The sequence below is a fragment of the Taeniopygia guttata genome, chromosome 4 (assembly GCF_048771995.1).
Source record: "Taeniopygia guttata chromosome 4, bTaeGut7.mat, whole genome shotgun sequence".
Lineage (NCBI taxonomy): Eukaryota > Metazoa > Chordata > Aves > Passeriformes > Estrildidae > Taeniopygia > Taeniopygia guttata.
In genome coordinates this window covers 4279251-4297041 of record NC_133028.1, presented here as the reverse complement: position 1 = coordinate 4297041, position 17791 = coordinate 4279251, and the positions used below count along the sequence as shown (strand labels likewise).

General features: G+C 37.8%; 1 long non-coding RNA gene across 2 annotated transcripts in view; it reads right to left on the bottom strand.

Moving 5' to 3' along the window:
* The window catches only part of LOC140683891 (uncharacterized), a 35629-nt gene that overhangs the window by 1026 nt on the left and 16812 nt on the right, over positions 1 to 17791 (bottom strand). The window lies entirely within an intron of this gene.

Genomic DNA, 17791 nt, shown 5'->3' with positions numbered 1-17791 from the left:
AGTTTTGTACATGGGGGTCAGAGGTTTTAAGATGGAGGGATCTGGGCCTGTCCTGTCCTCCCTCTTTCTTCTTCCTTACCTCCATGTTCTTGGTGATGTTGGCACTTATGGATTGGTTTAGAGTAGAAAAGCACCATTTAATATAGGTAATAGGCACTGGGGAAAAACTGTACCCATGTAACACGTAATGTACCATATAAAAGACAGCAGCAGCCCTGGGTGGGGAGAGAAGAAGCAGTCGGGAGTCAGAGAGGATGTCAGGGTGTGTGGGTGCCTCTGCCTGAGCTGCTGAGCAAACTGCAGCAGCTCAAGAAGAAAATCTTTTAGATAACTTGCAATAAACTGCCTTGAGACAGGACAACAGAGACTGCTGAGCCTTTCTTTGGAAGCTCGGGTTGGAGGAGGGATTTTTTCACCACATGGAGCCACCCCAAACTAGGGGTTGCTCCAGCAACAACAGAACATCGCAGTGCACTGCATGGGTGGCATCAGTTCCGTGTTGTCAGCAGTCAGATGTGCTCCTTCCACACGTGTTTCCATCTGGTGTGCCCTCTCTGAAGTATTTTTTGGTTTGGTCATGTCATTGCTCAAGTTTCTTGTTAGAGCTGGTTGTTCCATAAGTAGCAGAATGTTTGGGTAGGTTTGCTGTGGCATAACCAGAATTCTGACTCCCTAAAGCTCCGCAAACAGCCCATTCATAAGACGTTGGATGGCTAATGAATGTTCTCTGGGATTTCCAAATGTGGTTTTATTAAAACACTGTTCCAATGGCTGAAAATTTCTGCAAAAATTAGGGTGTTGGCACTCAGCTTCATGTTTCCCAAATGTCAAGAATTTAGTTTAAGGTAAGTTTTCTCCCTGTGGGAAATCACTGGAGACAGGTGACTCAAGGACAGGCACCCATCCTAAGTGTGTGTGATAGGTGGGCAGATGTGGGGGTGTGAAAAATGTCCAGTAGAACTGAAAAACTTCTTTATAGATATTTTTAAATCCTACCTAATTCCTGGACATGGATCACCCACACTAAAATGATGCCATTTAACCAGGGTGAGGTAATGCTATGTATAAAGAAGCTTGACATCTATAAAAAAGTAAAATATTTCTTTCGAAATAAGAAATCCTGGAATGCATATTTAGACAGGCAGAACAATCCTTTCCACCTCAAATTATTCTGTGAGTTGAAGAGTTAAGGCTCACTCTTTACTGTCCAAGCCTTATGACCACAAACAAGTGTGGTCCAGCTTTAGGACATCTGGTTCATTTGGGGAATTTGAACAGATCCTATCTCACCTGGGGTTTTTTTGTCTCCTTTTATTCCTATAATTGTCATGAACAAAAAATCTACTTTGTAAATTCAAGTTTTGTAGCTGCTCATGCTCCTTTCCCTCTTATACTTGCTTAATAATTAATTGCTCCTTCCACATCCTACAGGACAAAAGGGAAGATGTCAATCCAATTTGAATTATCCAATGGCATAATTCTAGCTAGTTCCTAAAATACTGGCTTATTTCTCAGTTTTAATTTTGTAGCTACATAATAGCATTTCCTTTCCATAATCTTATTTTCAGTAGGTTATCCTGTTCACACTCATTCTCCTTACAGAATAAAATGTCAGCCATAAAATCGCACAGTTTTCTGCTCAACTAAATTGGAGTTAGGTATTCCGATTTTTAATTGGAATTTCCATGTGAAAGAAATACTAAAAAATGTTTTTTCTTTTTTTCTGGAGAAGAGTAAGTTTATTACAGAAAGCATATACTCTGCATTTCTCCCTCTCAAGAACACAGATGTGGAACTAATAGTTAAGTTTTAAAGCACAAATATCTTTAAGGCCAACAAAATTAAGTTTTTGGAAATTGCTTTTGGAATGGCTGCTGAGTTACAACAGGCTTTTCCTGAAAGCTCTGGCAGACAGCCTCACATATTTTCCTTTTAAGATTGTTTATGATTAGAGCTCTGGGTGTAAATCAAGGAAAAAAAGGTGACAATTTTCATTGGCTGGAGACTGAAAATAATCAAGGTTCTCCGTGGCCCACCAAGATAAATACATAGGTAAGAAAAATATTAAACTGCATATTTTCACTATTAACAGTGATTTGACATTTTCAAGCAATAGAAGATAAATGAAAGCAGAAATATGTGGTGTTCTTTACCATAAGAATAAGGTAGCAAATAATAAAATTTTTCCAGATCTCCTGTCTGATGTGTTTATAACAGTATTCAGCTACTACCTGGTGCGTTTTTCATCAGTAAACTAACTGCAAAGAACTTTTCAAAGCAGATAATATTTAGAGAGATTTGGGAAAAATCCAGCTAAAACTAATTTTAATCAGGTTTTGCATAAGAAGGAAAAACAAAACAACTTGACTTCCACCAGCTTTCCAAGGCATCAGGTAAGTTTTTTACAGAAAGTACAAACTACACCTCAGTTTTTTATGGGGCAACAGTTTGTGTTGGCACGGGCACCACAACTTCCTAAAACATTGTCTGAGAAGGAATTTTCAATTTGTTCACTCCTTTAAAACATAACAGTCCTGTTGTTGATCCAGCAGGACTGTATGGAAATAACTTGGTTTTTAATCAGCCAAGACATGGGTGTAGTTAGGGGCTTTGCAGGTTCACTTTACACATCTCAGTCATTAATGCAGTGAAAGGTAGGAGGACCTGTCACAAAACTGCTTAGAGGGAATAAAGAATGGTCACAATCATGTCTCATGGGTAAGAGTGGGATAAAACTCCTTCTTGAGGAGGCAGAATCATCTCAGTACTTATTTGCTCACAGAAGTTGTGGCTGCCCCATCCCTGGAAGTGTCCAAGACCAGCTTGGATGGGGCTTGGAGCAACCTGGGGTAGTGGAAGGTGTCCCTGCTCATGGCAGGAGTTGGAATGGGATGATCTTTAAAATCCCAACCCAAACCACTCCATGAGTCTGTGATGCTCATGTAGCTCCCAATGCAAAGACAGTTCTTGTGGCAGGTTTATCCTGCAAGTAGTGAAATATTGTTTCTTTGTTCAAAGTCTGAATATTTTATTGTTCATGTCAAAGAACTGAAAGGTGAAAAAAAAAACCAAACTAATGCCATTCTCTAAGGTCCTTGCCAAAGCTTTTTCACTGACCCATGCGATAGCTAGAGAGGATTACTGCCAAGCAAAAAGAAACAACAACAAAAAACTTCTATAAGGGAAAGGTTTTCAATGCATAAAAGAGATTTTTTGTATGCATGATATGGATGCAAAATGCAGTGTTTGATGACCCCAGAGGTGGCCTCTTCTCCTAAGACAGATGACAGTGTCCCTTAGACTTGTCTTGATGGAGTAAAGGAGTCTATTTCTGCTGAGCCCTTGCTCTTCACAGAGATGCTTTAGTGATGGTGGCTTCAGTGCTGACTCTGTGCTGCAAATAGAAACTCAACCAAAATCTCCATATTCATTTCACAAAGGTCAACAAACAGACATCATTGCAATACAGCTTTTAAGCCTGAGGGATCTGATTTTATGTTGTATCATTTTAAGTTTATGTCAATTTACTTCTCTGAAATCAGGTCGGCACTGAAATCAGTGGAGTTAGAAATGGCATAAAGCTGGAAGAAACAGTGGTGAGTCATGGCTTTTATTTTCAAATAGAGGAGCCAAGTGTTTATGGTGATTTCACTGCGAAGGGAGAATAAAAGGGGAGATTTAGAGTGGGTTTTGATGTCTTGTCCGAAACTGTAGCTCAGCTGGCATGAATCCATGCAAACCAAACCCGAAATGCAACACATGCACACATCCCAGGTAACAAGACCTCTTGACTTTTACATGGCTTTAGCTGTAAGGTCACTGTCATTTAACATATTTTCCCTTGTAAAGTGTTCACAAAAATCTGCAAGTAGTCACAGAGTGTTTGCAGGGAGGAATGGCTGCACAGAAAGAACGTAATCAGAATAGATCTGCTGGTTTACACAGCAAGTGAAAAGAGAATACATCCAAACAAAGCACCCTGAAAACAAAAGTAGTATTCTCTTCACCTCTTTGTGTTTCCACTAATTGATCGGGCAACTGCCCAACTTCAAGCCTGAACTCCTTTTGTGGATAGTTGTCTTTCTGAATTAGTGGTAAAATCTCCAGCCTGTATGCATTGAATCCGTACATTTACTGATGTGCAGCCAAGCGTGACAGCTCTCTGCAGACCACATCACCTGGGGAGTGGTGGAATTCCAAGCCGTTTTTTACTCCTCTGAAATACAGGTGGGTCCTGGCCTCAGAACGCTGCAGTAAAGGAGTGCAAGTGCTGGCATGGTGTGCCATGCACTCAGCCAATCTGTGAGCACTCAGTGTGTTCTAAGCATTGTGCACTGCTTCACACCATAGCAGTAAATCTGGATCAACACAGGCAGAAGCCCTCCATGTTTTGGGGGAAAAAAAAACAAAACCAAAAAAAAACAGCCCACTTTTTTTTTTAACATTTCTGGATGGAAACTCTCTTGCATTCCTTCTCCTCTCATACATCCAAAACACAGTGTGATTTTTAATAAAAAAACAACTTACATTAAATTAATCTTTCCCTTCCCATTTATCTATAATTCGTGACTTAGGCTTAATCTTGTTTTTACCATCCTAAGACAGAAATATTTTATAGGTGTATTTTTACCCTAGAACTCTTCTGTATCAATTCTACTGTATTTGTTGTATAAAGGCAGAAACCCAGGAACAAATCTTTTTCTGAAACCAGAGAAGACCATGAAAAAGATGTTTAGAGAACTGGGAACTGCCAAATCCCAGCCCCACTGTTTTTCCCTTGGAAGAGATGCAATGCAAATTCTGGAGTCCAGCAATACTTCCAAGGGAGCAGTTTGAAAGCTGTGAATGCTGCAGGTATGGCTGGACACCACCTGGAACAAATAACTTGTTCATGTGAGGAAGGACTGGGGAAGCACTGAACAGGGTGGCCCTGGAATGTCCAAGAAATGGGCAGAGGAGATGCCTGGGGACTGGGTTTAGGGGTGGACCTGGCAGTGTTAGGTTGATGGTTGGATTCAAAGATCTTAGAGATCTTTTCCTTAAAGATTCTCTGATTTTATGAGAAATTTTTACTCATTCACGTAGTCTCATGGGAGAAAATAACATTAAAACAGGAGTGTTTTGGGGAACATAAATATATTGAGCTGGCAAATGTAAAACTGGCAAATGCATGTCCAATATCTATTTTTTAAAGTAATTTCATAGTGGCAGCTTAAATTAACAACTAAAACCCTTAAAAACCCCCACCAAAACTATGCCAGGTGCTAATTCTCTAACACAAGTATACCCAGACTGCTGATCCCATCATCTACTATAGGTAATTAATTTAAATGTATTGCAAAGTAAAAGTTTATATCCACATTCCCTATGCAGCTATCAAGAGAGAGATGTTACAAGGGAATGCTGCAATGCAGAACACCTAAGATTTGCTAATTGAAAGTAGTAGAGGGACCAGGATTCAAGAAGATCCTTCGTAAAGAGGAATCTGCTGTCACACAGGCAAAAAAAAAATAAAAAATGAAGATGAAGCACAAAAGGGAAATTATTGGTAAATGAACACCACATCCAGGGGCTGCATCTTTCAAACTTTGAACAGGAGCCAAAAAAAATTGTGGCATATCTCTATACTGAGAAAAAGAGAAATGGCAAAAACCCGAGACAATAAGAAGGTGGCAGAAGCCTTGTAGGTGAGTGGATTGTGTGTTCTTTTTTACAGGAACATTCAGAACAGACCCTCTTTCTTTTAATGTCTTCTTCCTCAGGAGGAAATGAGGCAGAGAGAGGCTTTTCATGGAGATGGACTGCTAAAGAAGATGCTGTGAAGGAAAGAAAAGTACTTGAGAAAAAATTACATTGCACTTGCTGGCCTTCTTTTTTTATTTTATTTTGTTTATTTAAATTTTCAGATGGTTTCCTATTTTATCCCAGATCAGACAGAAATATGGGACTATACAGTTGTAAGGGTCAAAAAAAGCAGGTTTTTGTATTCTTAAAAGTAGATTCAGTTATTCCCATCATCCATAAGAGGTATTTGTATAATCTGTTAATGATGATCTCCCATGTTGGAACTTTCCAGCTTGCCTGGTCAATATATCCCAGTGTATCTTAACCCTGACAGTCTTTTTGCTCCTAATATTTAACCCAAATTTTCCTCACTATAAATTAAACAAACTGCTCTTTTCCTAACTTTAAAGGAGATGGAGAAGTGATAATTTCTTCTCTCTGCTGAATTATCATCAGGATGTGTTCTGTAAAGCTGTGTTCTTTCAGCAACACTGGGCTGTGAATAAAGCCTGTAAATATCTAAAAGGTAATATCAGACAGACCAGAGACCAGGGCAATTCCCTTTTTTTTTTAACCTGCATATTTGAGAAATAATTCTATTTGCATTTTTGCTATGCAGGTGTTAAAACTGATGTCATAAGATGTGCCTCAGTCAACACGGAGAGACATTGTATGTGATTCTCACCTGTCTGCTACCTTGGTTTTTATGATGTTATGACAACTTTCAATTTATTCCTCCCTCTGAGTTCAATATTTTCCATCTTATCTTATGCCAAATCTCCCCTGTGCTGTTGCTGCTGGTTCCCACAGGGCTGTGAGATCTCAGAGGGTCTACAATTTCTGTGTGAATACAGATTAAAATGCCAATATGTGCATTCATCCCTAGTGCTTGGATTTTCCCCCCTTTATTTTCAAATTAGAATTCTGTTTGCTTACAGCTCCTGCAAAAGTGAGTAGAGTTGCAAATGTTGACAGAATAATACTTTCGGTTTTGTTCCAATTCTTCTTTTCAGTTTGTTTTTGTTTTGCCTTAGTTTGTTTTTGTTTTGCTTTATTTACCTTTCTAACTCCTCATCTAGAGCGCTGTGAAGAATTTGATATGGCACAATAAACTCCCCCATATAACTCAAACCACATGAGCTCTGTAATGCAAGATGTTACTTGCAGGGCTGAGTTAGAAATAGAAGTGTCAGCCTTACTCTGGAACTCACTGGTGTACACTAAAACCTGTCCTGCTTCTTCCTCTCATTTCCAGGTAAATGAAATTGAGTGGGAAAACTGCAGGAATAGGCCAGAGAGAAAAAACAATTACCCAGGCTGGCAGTCACAACCTCACAAAAACACAGTGTGACTCATCTCTGGGAAAAATGAAGGTACAGTAAGAGGAAATTGTCACAAATACAGGGTCATGCTGGAGAAGCAAGATTTATCACTTGATGTGCAGAGTTGGGGTGCCATGCTCATGATATCTCATGCTGGTGCATGGATCAATCATTCCTGCACAGCACAGGAGCAGCTGCAGATTCCCCAGGGTCAGAGCTGGGTATAAAGGACAGGAAATAAAGGACATTTCACTCTACCTTCAGGAATGATTTCACCAATAAGTTTCTTTAAACAGCACAACATTAATGTAGTGACAAAACTGACTGAAATTCCCTTTCAATATTCTGAAAGACTGCTGGATTTTTTCCTCTTTCTTTTCCAACAGGAAAAAACTACAGAAGCTTCTGTACAATACTGTGCAAGTAGTTCCAGAGCAGCTGGACCAACTTTCCTGTCCCAAAGCACCTGATATACTGCCAACAAAGTTTTATGACTGTATTATAAACTAATTGTTCTCCTGGCTGTGAGCAGGATGAGAAGAACATACTTTAGATGCAAATACTTTTAGTGTACTATTGAAAGTTCTCTCTCCTTTACCTGCAGCCACAGTAAATCTCTTTAAAATACATCCAGACAGTAGGACTGTGTTTACTACATTCCTGCTTAGCCAGGTCCTCCTTTTTCAAGGGAGGTGTCAGAATAGGAGACAGCACTTGTCAGCAAAGATTGCATAACTGAATCAGAAATATTAATTCATACATCCTTAGATTAAAAGGATGGTACTGCAGTAAAGTATCTGTGCTGACAGATATCTCCTGCTCTCTGTAGCAGCTGAATTAACAGATCCTCTCATGGTGTAACAGGAAGACCAATCTAAAAGCAGAGCTGGGATGAAGGTTAAAAGAGAATACAAGCTTCTGGTTTCAGTTCCAGTCATGTTATTAACTGCAATATCAAGCTGTTTTTTCATCTAGGTATTGGTCTGAGCTCCTCTCTGCTTATATTGCTGGGAACATGTGAAACACAGCAGTTTCCTGATGAGAGGATCAGGGAGAAATTTATGACAATGCCAGGAAAGAAATGCCCCTTCTGTGCTGAAAGCTGCACCACGCCCTGACCCCTGACTCCAGCAGTATCAGGAATTCTGGCTGTGCAAATGAATATTGATCACACAAACAGCAACCAGGATGTTTAGGTTGTGTCATGATTTAGCCACCATGCAGTGAGGAGAGGTGAGCACCAGAGAAGACAAAGAGCTTTACCAAGCAGGTGATGTTTCTACCTGCTAAAACACTTGGGATGATGTGAAGATCAGTACATAACATTCAGAAGGTTTAGTACACAGTGAACACTAAAGGTAAGGTTCTTCAGCCCAGAGACGGGCACAGGTTGTGCAAACACCACCCAGGAAAAATCCAGGAGCAGGAAAACAGAGAAACTGTGTGTCAGTCCTGCCCAGAGCTCACCACACACCCAGCACCCAGTGGTCTCCTCCCAGGACATGGAGGGATGGCAGCAAAGGCAGCAGAAATTTGGAGCAGCACTGAGCAGCCCAGCTCTGCTTGGTTCCTCTTCCTCTGCTTCCCTGGCATCCAGAGATGGAGCAAAAACTGAAAGGCAATACTATTGATTTTCAGAGCCCTGCCAACCACCAGAATTAATAAAATCCTTGTGAGCCCGTTATCTGCAGATACAAGAAATCTTATGGACTGAGGAGGAAGGTGAGTTTTGCTTTGTTCTAGAATGATGCCTTATGAAGGCTGATCTAGAGCAGAGACTTGACAGAGTTAAAAATTAAAGTAGGGATTTATTAGAAAGTCTCAGTAGATGCACCCTGGGCAGCACAAGAGCCCAGCCAGGGCTACACCCAAGATGAACCCAAAAGGGTCACAAAATGAACCCAAGATGAACCAAAATGGTCACAAAATGAAGATCAGTAACGGGATCTCTCACTTTTATAAGTGCTGCTTCATTTGCATACTAGAGTTAATTTTCATATTACAGCTTCAGGTTATGAAGTCCCATCCTTGTTTTTCTCTCCTCAGCCCACGTTGTTTGTGCTCTTGGGCCTAAGATTTGGATCATTTGTCCTTGGTCCCCAGTTGGAGAAGGAATTGTTTTGTCTCCCTACTCTGTGAGGAGAGCTCACCATCCCCTCATATGAAGCTCAGAACTGCACACTAAAGCAGCACAGAATCTGAAAAATATAAAAGCTAAAACCTGAGGCATCAGCAGCATGGTCAGACTTTACAGCATTGAATGGATAGCCTTTCCTAGAAGTTGTTTTCTTTTCTTCAAGAGCAAGAGCAAGCATCTGTTTTTTTTTTTCCTCCTGCATTTCTGTGAAAAGCTGAACACATCCCAGTTAAGGTGGTTCATTGGTTAATCATAAGGCTTCCATCAAATGAAGAGACATTTCCTTGAAAATTACACTCCGGGGGAGTGGAGTGAGAATTTTGCTGGGGGATAAATAGCACATTGCATGGGTTGTGGAAGGAAAGGTAAACTACTAAGGAGGATATGAAGACCTCAATAAGTTGGAGTAGCTTAAATTGCAGACCAGTATTTCTTCACATATAATCCAACTATTGTGAAGTAGGCAAAAATACAAAATGTTTTGCTCTTGCTTTAAAATAAGGGCAAAAATATTAAATAAAAATAGCACAAAAAATTAAGCAAAATATGAAAATATGTAAAACAATGCTTCACATGAGTGCATAATGCAGTCTACTTGTTCTTGAAGCTCTTTTAAGAGGTATGGATCTAAAGACCCTAAATGCCTTGGACTGTATAGGTAAGGAATCTGATTTTAAAAATAATTTTATAATTATATTGTATGAGATTTATAATTGATAATGGACAAGAACAGGTATTCCTGACACTTGTCTAAGTTTTCTCTCTCTAGCTGGAACTGGAATTTAAGAACAGATTTTATTGTGTTGTTCAGCAATGTCCTCTTTTGACTTTGAATAGTGACAAGATACCATAAGAATTACAAAAGTAAAAGAATTATCCAAATGTTCCAAAATCTAGGTCTAAAAAGAAGGACATAAATAAAGACTGCAACATGAATATAGAATCTTATCTACCTCATTAATGCTCTATTTTTTCCAGTAGACAAAAATCAGAAATTATTTAAATAGCTTTGATCCAAATTGAAACAGAATCTCAAAATTTCTAAAAACCATAACCAAACCAAAGAAAAACAAACCCAAGGCAAAAAAACCCTAAAAGATTCCTTAAAAATTTAAAATAAATGCAGGCAATTGTTATTTTCGGGAAGAGGCACAGGCACAGGCTGCCTGGTGCACAGTAGCTCTTTAGATGGTTTAGGTAGAGTTCTTTGGAGTGAAAGTCTTCCCTGCATAATGGGAATTACCCAGAAACCAGACAGCCCTGCCTTTGAATCATTCCCCTGCCTCATACTTCAGAAACCGATGACAACTTGAAATCCTGGGATACCTGGAATGACCTTTGAAAATTCATTCCTTACAAGTCAAACAGATGGGCACAGAACACTTTGCTGTTTTGGAAAACATTAGTTTAAATCATTGCTTCAATAAAACATTGCCTTTCTTGCAAATCCTTGTTTGTTATGAATACACTCAGCACAAAGTTGCAGATCAGCTTTGGCTGTAACAGGAACTGCTCTGTTTTCTCCCATGTTTTAAAATTCCGGAATAAGATGAAAAAAAGAGAAAAATTACCAAAAGCACGATGAAAGCTGTTTAATGGTTTGCTAGGAGAACAGATATCTGTGTTCAGAAGAGCAAATACCAGCTGAGCTTATTTAAAAATTAGGTTGCTTTGCTGCTTGGCACAAGTCTCACACTAGCACATACGAAAAGTCTGCCATGAAATTGGCATTTCTGGAGTATTTCTGTAGCACCTACGGGCATATTCATGAATGACACTTTCTTAAGGTGAAGCCTTAGCCCATTAGGTTTTTCCTTCTGGAAAAGGAAGAGGAAAAAATCTAGCAGTCTTTCAGAATCTTGAAAGAGAATTTCAGTCAGGTTTGTCACTACATTAGTGTTGTGCTGTTTAAAGAAACTTATTGGTGAAATCATTCCTGGAGGTGGAGTGAAATATTCTTTATTTCCCGTCCTTTATACCCAACTCTGACCCTGGGGAATCTGCTGCTGCTCCTGTGCTGTGCAGGAAATGTAGAATTTTAGAAAGAAACTTTGTCCAATTTAGAACTAAAGATGTGCACAAAAACTCTGCACAGAATTGAAATTTGCAGCATGCTGCATCACCCCCATGCCCGTGCCTTGCTTCTCTCCCTTCTCAAGCACTCTCTAGCATCTGATGTGCAAAAGGTGAAGGGAAGCCCTATTAATCAACCAACAAAGTACATTAAAGCACCTAAATAACTTGTTTATACAAATGATCTGCTCCACTGTAAGTGATGAGGTCAAGAGTCCCATTTGTTGTGCGGTGCCATTTTATTGATGTGGCAGGAGGCATCAGCAGCTGCAATTTTGTCACGCTCTGCTTTGCACCCTCCCAAGGATCATCACTCTTGGGCTGTCAGAGCCATCGAATACCCCAGTGCATGCTGCATGTTTGAGGGAGCCCTGCCTCGGCCATTAATCATGCAGGGAGTGAAATTTCCCCTGTCAATATGGAAATTCTGCAAGGGCAAGAAATGTGTTATCAATTTTTATTGAGGGAATGACAGCAAGAAAGTGGGTCAGTGTGAGGTTGCCTTCAAGCAGTTTCTTCAAAATTAAAATGATACTGACTAGCTGAATTTCATAATGTGATTTGACTTTAAACTATTTTCCATGTCCTGTTACACACCAGGTCTCAAGGACTGACTTTTTTTTTCCTAAAGTGTATTCCTTTTTAAAAGTATAATATCACTTCAGGCAGAAAAAGGAGGATTGTAAACCTTATCCCATGACAAGGTCATTGGTTATGGCAATAAAAAGAGATTTTCCAGGGTCTTGCAGGTTTTGGAAAATATTTTCGAAAAACAGATTTACTGTGGTCATTCAGATTGTAAAACAGGTGCAGAGACTAAAATAAAGCAATATGAAATATGTCAGGCATTGAAACTTAACTTTCCTGAATTCATTAAGGGCAAGAATAAAAAAAAATAAGTTATGAAAACTCAAATCAGCTTCAATAATATCAAAATTCAACTTACAGAATTATGGGTGATGGGTATTAACATAAAAAGATTTCTGAGGGAAGAGACCCCTTTGATCTATAAGACAAAATTATAATGAGACACTATGGCTGGAAGCTGGAGGGAGATATTTCCAGAATAGAAATAAGGGAAACATTTTAAGAATGAATGAAATTAACCATTGAACCATTATACCTGGGTGGAAAGTGACTATTTCATCCCCTGACATTTTCGAATTGGTAATTTTCTAAAAGAAATGCATTCACACATTTGCAAAGTATGAGTTTGATAGAGGAATCGCCCTGATAAGGAGGAAAATAAATAGGCAGGTGTAGAATATCTGTTAGATATCTGTTCATAAATGCAATATCCTGTTACTAATCCAATTTTTTTTTTTTTTTATCTTGTACATTTTCCTCCTTATAGTCATGAGAACAACTGCCCATGTTTTTGGTTTTTTGATTTGGTTTTTTTTCCATTATTCCTTATCTACAGCAACAGAAGAATTGTTAACTGTGCTGAAGATATTTCCTCCTCAATGAAGGCGCAAAGGATTTTTGTGGGGTTACTGTTCCATGACATCAAAAATAACAACTGACATTTAGTACTGGGCATGATGATACACAAACCTCAGAGGATGTCGTTTTTGTTTCCAAGACAGAGTAACTATTTTGTAGGATGGGCTTGGGAGGTAGAGATTTGGTAAACAACATCTGCAGTAGTTAAAATTAAGGATATCATTCTAGCAGAATCACTTCAAAAAGTTGGACTTCTTCCTCAAAGAATGATTTACTGGTGAAATTCTCTTCCACTGAAGACACTCTGCCTCTGTTCCTGTTGAGCATTTGAATAATCTCAGCATGCAATGTCCTCATTTGCAGCCTGTGAAGTTACAAATGGAAGAAAATTCATGTATAACAAATAAAATATTTATTTTAATGTTTATTCTTTCTGACATTCTCTCTAATTTTGCACTGAGATACTCTCCAACACTAAAGAAATCCCACTAAAATCAAAGGATAATTTTACCCTACCTGTAGTCGATTTCCCCATGTACAAAGCTGTGTATATTTACATGAAAAAAAAGTTTAAATTGGCTTCATTCAGGTTGAGTGCCAGGAAAGACAAACAATACATCATCTTTGATTTACTTATATATTTGATCAGAAATTCATGTGCCATGAAGAAAAAGAGAGTTTAGTATTCCTTAAACATGACAGGAAACAAATGAGAACAAAATGAGGACCTGCTTATTCTGGGGAGGATTTTTAATTTCACTATTTTTTTTCCTTGGCCCTGTAAGCTGTTCTTGAACCAGAAGCAGCATTTCAGAGGGTCACAGATTTAAACTGCTTTCTCTTTACATATTTCAGTTAATGTTTCTTTGAGTGGGGAAAAAACCTGAATCTGCTGATCCCTGGGGTTGAGCAGGCTTAGATTGATGCCTCCATTCTTTGTGCCAGCAAGTGACCTTAATTCACATATTCCATCTATTTTAATATATGGTATTATTTACTGCACTGACTCAGTGTAGTGCTTTTTAAATATTTATGAGAGCAGCCTTTACATACATAGCACTGATGTTTATCCTTTGGCTGGTGACAGAGAATGAGCAGTGCATGGCTTGAACAATGAGTTTGGATTATGCAGAATTTATTGCTTCTCTTTTTTATATCTTTCATGCCATAGACAGAAGCTTTCATCTGTTATAAAGTACAATACTGTTTTCTCCACACGATAGTATTACTGCCTTGCCAGCTGTTTTTTTTTTTTTTCCTAACCCACCCTGTCATTCCTGGCTCTTAATCTCCCTTTCTCTTTTATTTTGTTAATAGAACACAAATATTTTACTGTATTCTTGATGTCCCATGTTCTACTAATATTTTAAGAGTGTCATGCTCTATTTAAGTGTCAGGATGAAGACATCTAATGTAATCTCTTTTTCCTGTGAGTGCTTCTGACTTCTTTTTTGTCTGTATAATTCTGTCTTGCAAGGAGCCTTTTGCAAACTAATGTTCTTAAGAACACTGGAGATGAAAACAGCTCACCTATGGCATTACAGAGAGATCAAACTGGCAGTGGGTGAATGGCTGGGGAAGTGAGATATTAGAAAGAAAAAAAGAAGCAATATCTAAGCACAGAGAAGCAGTCAAAAGCTTATAGCTGAAATGAGGGATAATGAATTAAAAATGAGTAATATGTGTTTCTTCTGAGCAAGTTAGATTCTGGTTGGAGCTTCCAGACTGAAAATTCTGAAGGATTTGTCTGTGAAAAGGATGCTGAGACTGGAAAAGTTCAAGTTTGTCCTCAACACTGGGCATTTGATCTGCTCAAGGGAGGTTTTCTGCCTGCATTCAGTCTGTCTTTTAGGGATTTGGATCTATCAGGCATTGATCAGAAATGACCAATTAATTTAATATAAAATCACCTTCACATTGCAATTGGTGGTGGTTATTTATATCCTACTTCACAGGCTGGAGCCTGTGAGGTGATGCTAAGCCTTTGTTGAGGTGCAGAGAAATAGAAACAAAGTGAATAGGAACAACAACAACAATAACAACAATAACAACAATAATATATTATTAATCATATATTATTATTAATACTTTATTTAGGAGGAATTTTGGGAAACAGCCTCTCAGGTGATAGAAATAAATGTGGGTTATATTTGAAAACCACAATTTTAACTTTACCAGTTAAGTTTGTTTGCCAGACTGGGGTTGGACATTGCACCAGAAGTGCCAATAGCACCTCAAGTTTCAGCATTGCACAATAAAAATGTAAAAATGCCTGATATGCTAAATAACTGTCTATGTATGGAAACCAGGAGCATGGTGAAGCAGTGGTAATAATCACATGAGGATGCCTACATGTTACAGTCTGAAGCGGTGGGTAATTATTTCATTTAATTTACATAACTGTGAGTTCTGCTGTTGCTCACCAGTGCTGTGACAATTTTCCAGCTTGAACTGGCCCTTTCAAATCCCTTCCCATTGGGAAGACCAATAATTTTTTACATGAGGCCTAAAAAAGTCCCAGATAGTTCTCCTTGACCTGCTGGATCACAGTTCTGTGCAGCTGATTAATGCATTGGCAAAAGCATAAAAGAGACAAGCTGGAGAAACATATTTAAACTAAAGTCTTGAATTAGAAAAAGAACAAATTTTTTCCATGAAAAATGGCATAATCTTGCAACTTGAAAAAAGCCATTAAGGGAAGTATAAGCTATTTTCATTTTTATTTGTTCTGTTTTATTCCTTCTTTGTGTTTTGATAGGAAAAGAATCAATGTAACAGCTCAAATTCATTTATACTTACATAAAATCATTCACAAACTTGATTTTTAACCCTAGAATTAAATATATCTTGCAGTTAGGAGTTACTGGACTATTATTTCTTTATGCAAATAGGTACTGGATGAGTTATTAACTAGTTTATGAGTAAAAATAATCAAAAGCAATAAATTGATACTAAAAGGTCTATATAGCAGAAATTTTTGATACTTCCTATGCTTGTAAAACTTCCATCACCCTGCAGATAAGTTTTAATAATATGAGATATTAGCTCTTTGTTCTTCAAGTGGAGTCATTTGTTGCAGCTAAATGAGCAAGACATCCAGAAAAAAATGTAATTTTCAGGATCACAAATAAAGCACACTCAAGGTTTCCCCTTCTGACTTATTCACCTTTTGGTTTCTTTAACCTGAGGAATCCACAAAATTAATCACAAAGCTTTCTTCTGATACTTTTTAAAATATTTTTTTGTATTTTTTTTTGTTGACCTCCTTTAATTAAAGCCATGTAGTAAAACAATCACCTAAATTCCTCACAATTTCACACTGTGTACTCCAGCTGTACCTGTCTTTACAATACAAACACAAGTTCAAAACTATATTTATCCATAATCGTGTGAACATGTAAAGCACATAAATAACAGAGTGCTACTAACTTTGAACAGTTTACCTGAACCTAAAAAAAAACCTAATGAACTCTTAAAAAAATTAAGAATGTGTTTGGCAAAAAAGTATTAAGAATATTAAGAAAGTAAAGCCTCACCTTCTTGTATCCAAAGCCTATTCCATACATAACAAAGGTTTATTGGCTAGAGGCACAAGATTAATAGATTCTGATCTCTCTGATGGTAGTTTGGGGTGAATCTAAAAAAAAAAACCAAACATATATATATATATATATATATATATATAGCCAGGGTTAATTAGAAATTTAGGTGGCATTGGAATATGGTATCATATTTAAAACAGTATCTGCTTTAGACAGCTTTCATCTCAAATCTTGTGGCAAGAGAAAAGAATAGCTAAAGCCTGAAAATTGAGCTATTTTCTCTTTTTTTCACTTTATGACTGATAAGAAATGCCATCAGCTGTACAGGAAAGCTTTGGAACCAAGGATTTCTTTATGCAAAATCTAAGCATCATCAGAAATCATCATTACCTTGGCTGCCATAGTGAATAGTATTACTGCAGAAGCAACTATATAAAAAACCAAATAAGTTTCCCTGAAGACAAGACCCAAGCCTTGCAATTTCCCTGTCATATGCACGATTATCATCTACTCATAAATATCCTACAGGGAAGCCAAAGGATCTCAGTCTGGTCACGTTTTATGGATATGAACTATATGGATGAAGGGTAAATGTCTATGTTGACAAAAGAAATCACTGAACAAACAAAATGTTATCTCTGGGGTTCAAAGACAGACAAATTTACATAAGAAATGAGTCCCACAGATTAAAAAGAAGGTTAATTCAGCATTTCAAAAGTTTATCCAAGAACATGATCAGTTCCATGAGCTACAGTCTCCAAGATTAGAAAGGTTTTTAAAGTGATATTAGCAGGTTTAACCAGGAGATTTTAGGGAATTAATACAGGCATCACTGAATAAATTCTATGAGCTGTGCATTCCAGCTTTAGATTCTGTAAATGTAACAAAAATAGCTTAATGATAGTGGATGCTTTGACAAACCAGAGCCCTGCTCTTAAAGAAAATTACCCCAAAGTTATTTGCAAGCATAAAATACTTTGTAGCTCTTGCCAAATATTTGAGGCCGAAGAGGTGTCTAAGCTTTGGATAGACTACTTAACATTTCCTCACTCTGCTGTCTTCTACAATTAATAAATAAGTACCCATAAACTATAGAAATAGGGATAAATTAACCAAAAATAAATATGAATTCATATCTGAATACCCTCAGAACGAGAGGGCTCAATCTTTTCATGTTTGCTTATCACTAAGTGTGATTAAAGATATCAGTGGATCTGACAGGGTTTGAAGGTCTAGTGATGCAAACAATGCAAAAACATTTGAGCCTCATTGAACCCATAACTATCTGATCCATAATTTGGGTTGGAAACTTAATAAACTAGCTCTCCCAAGAGAGCTTCAGTTTGTTTCCTCATATATTTTTCAATGGCCTATTTAATAGAATTTCCATGCTTGATATCTTCAATTGTTTTCTTTTTGAACTTCATCCTTCAGGAGAGTAATTTTTTTTATATATGCACTAACAGATCAGTGTTGGACATGGAAGT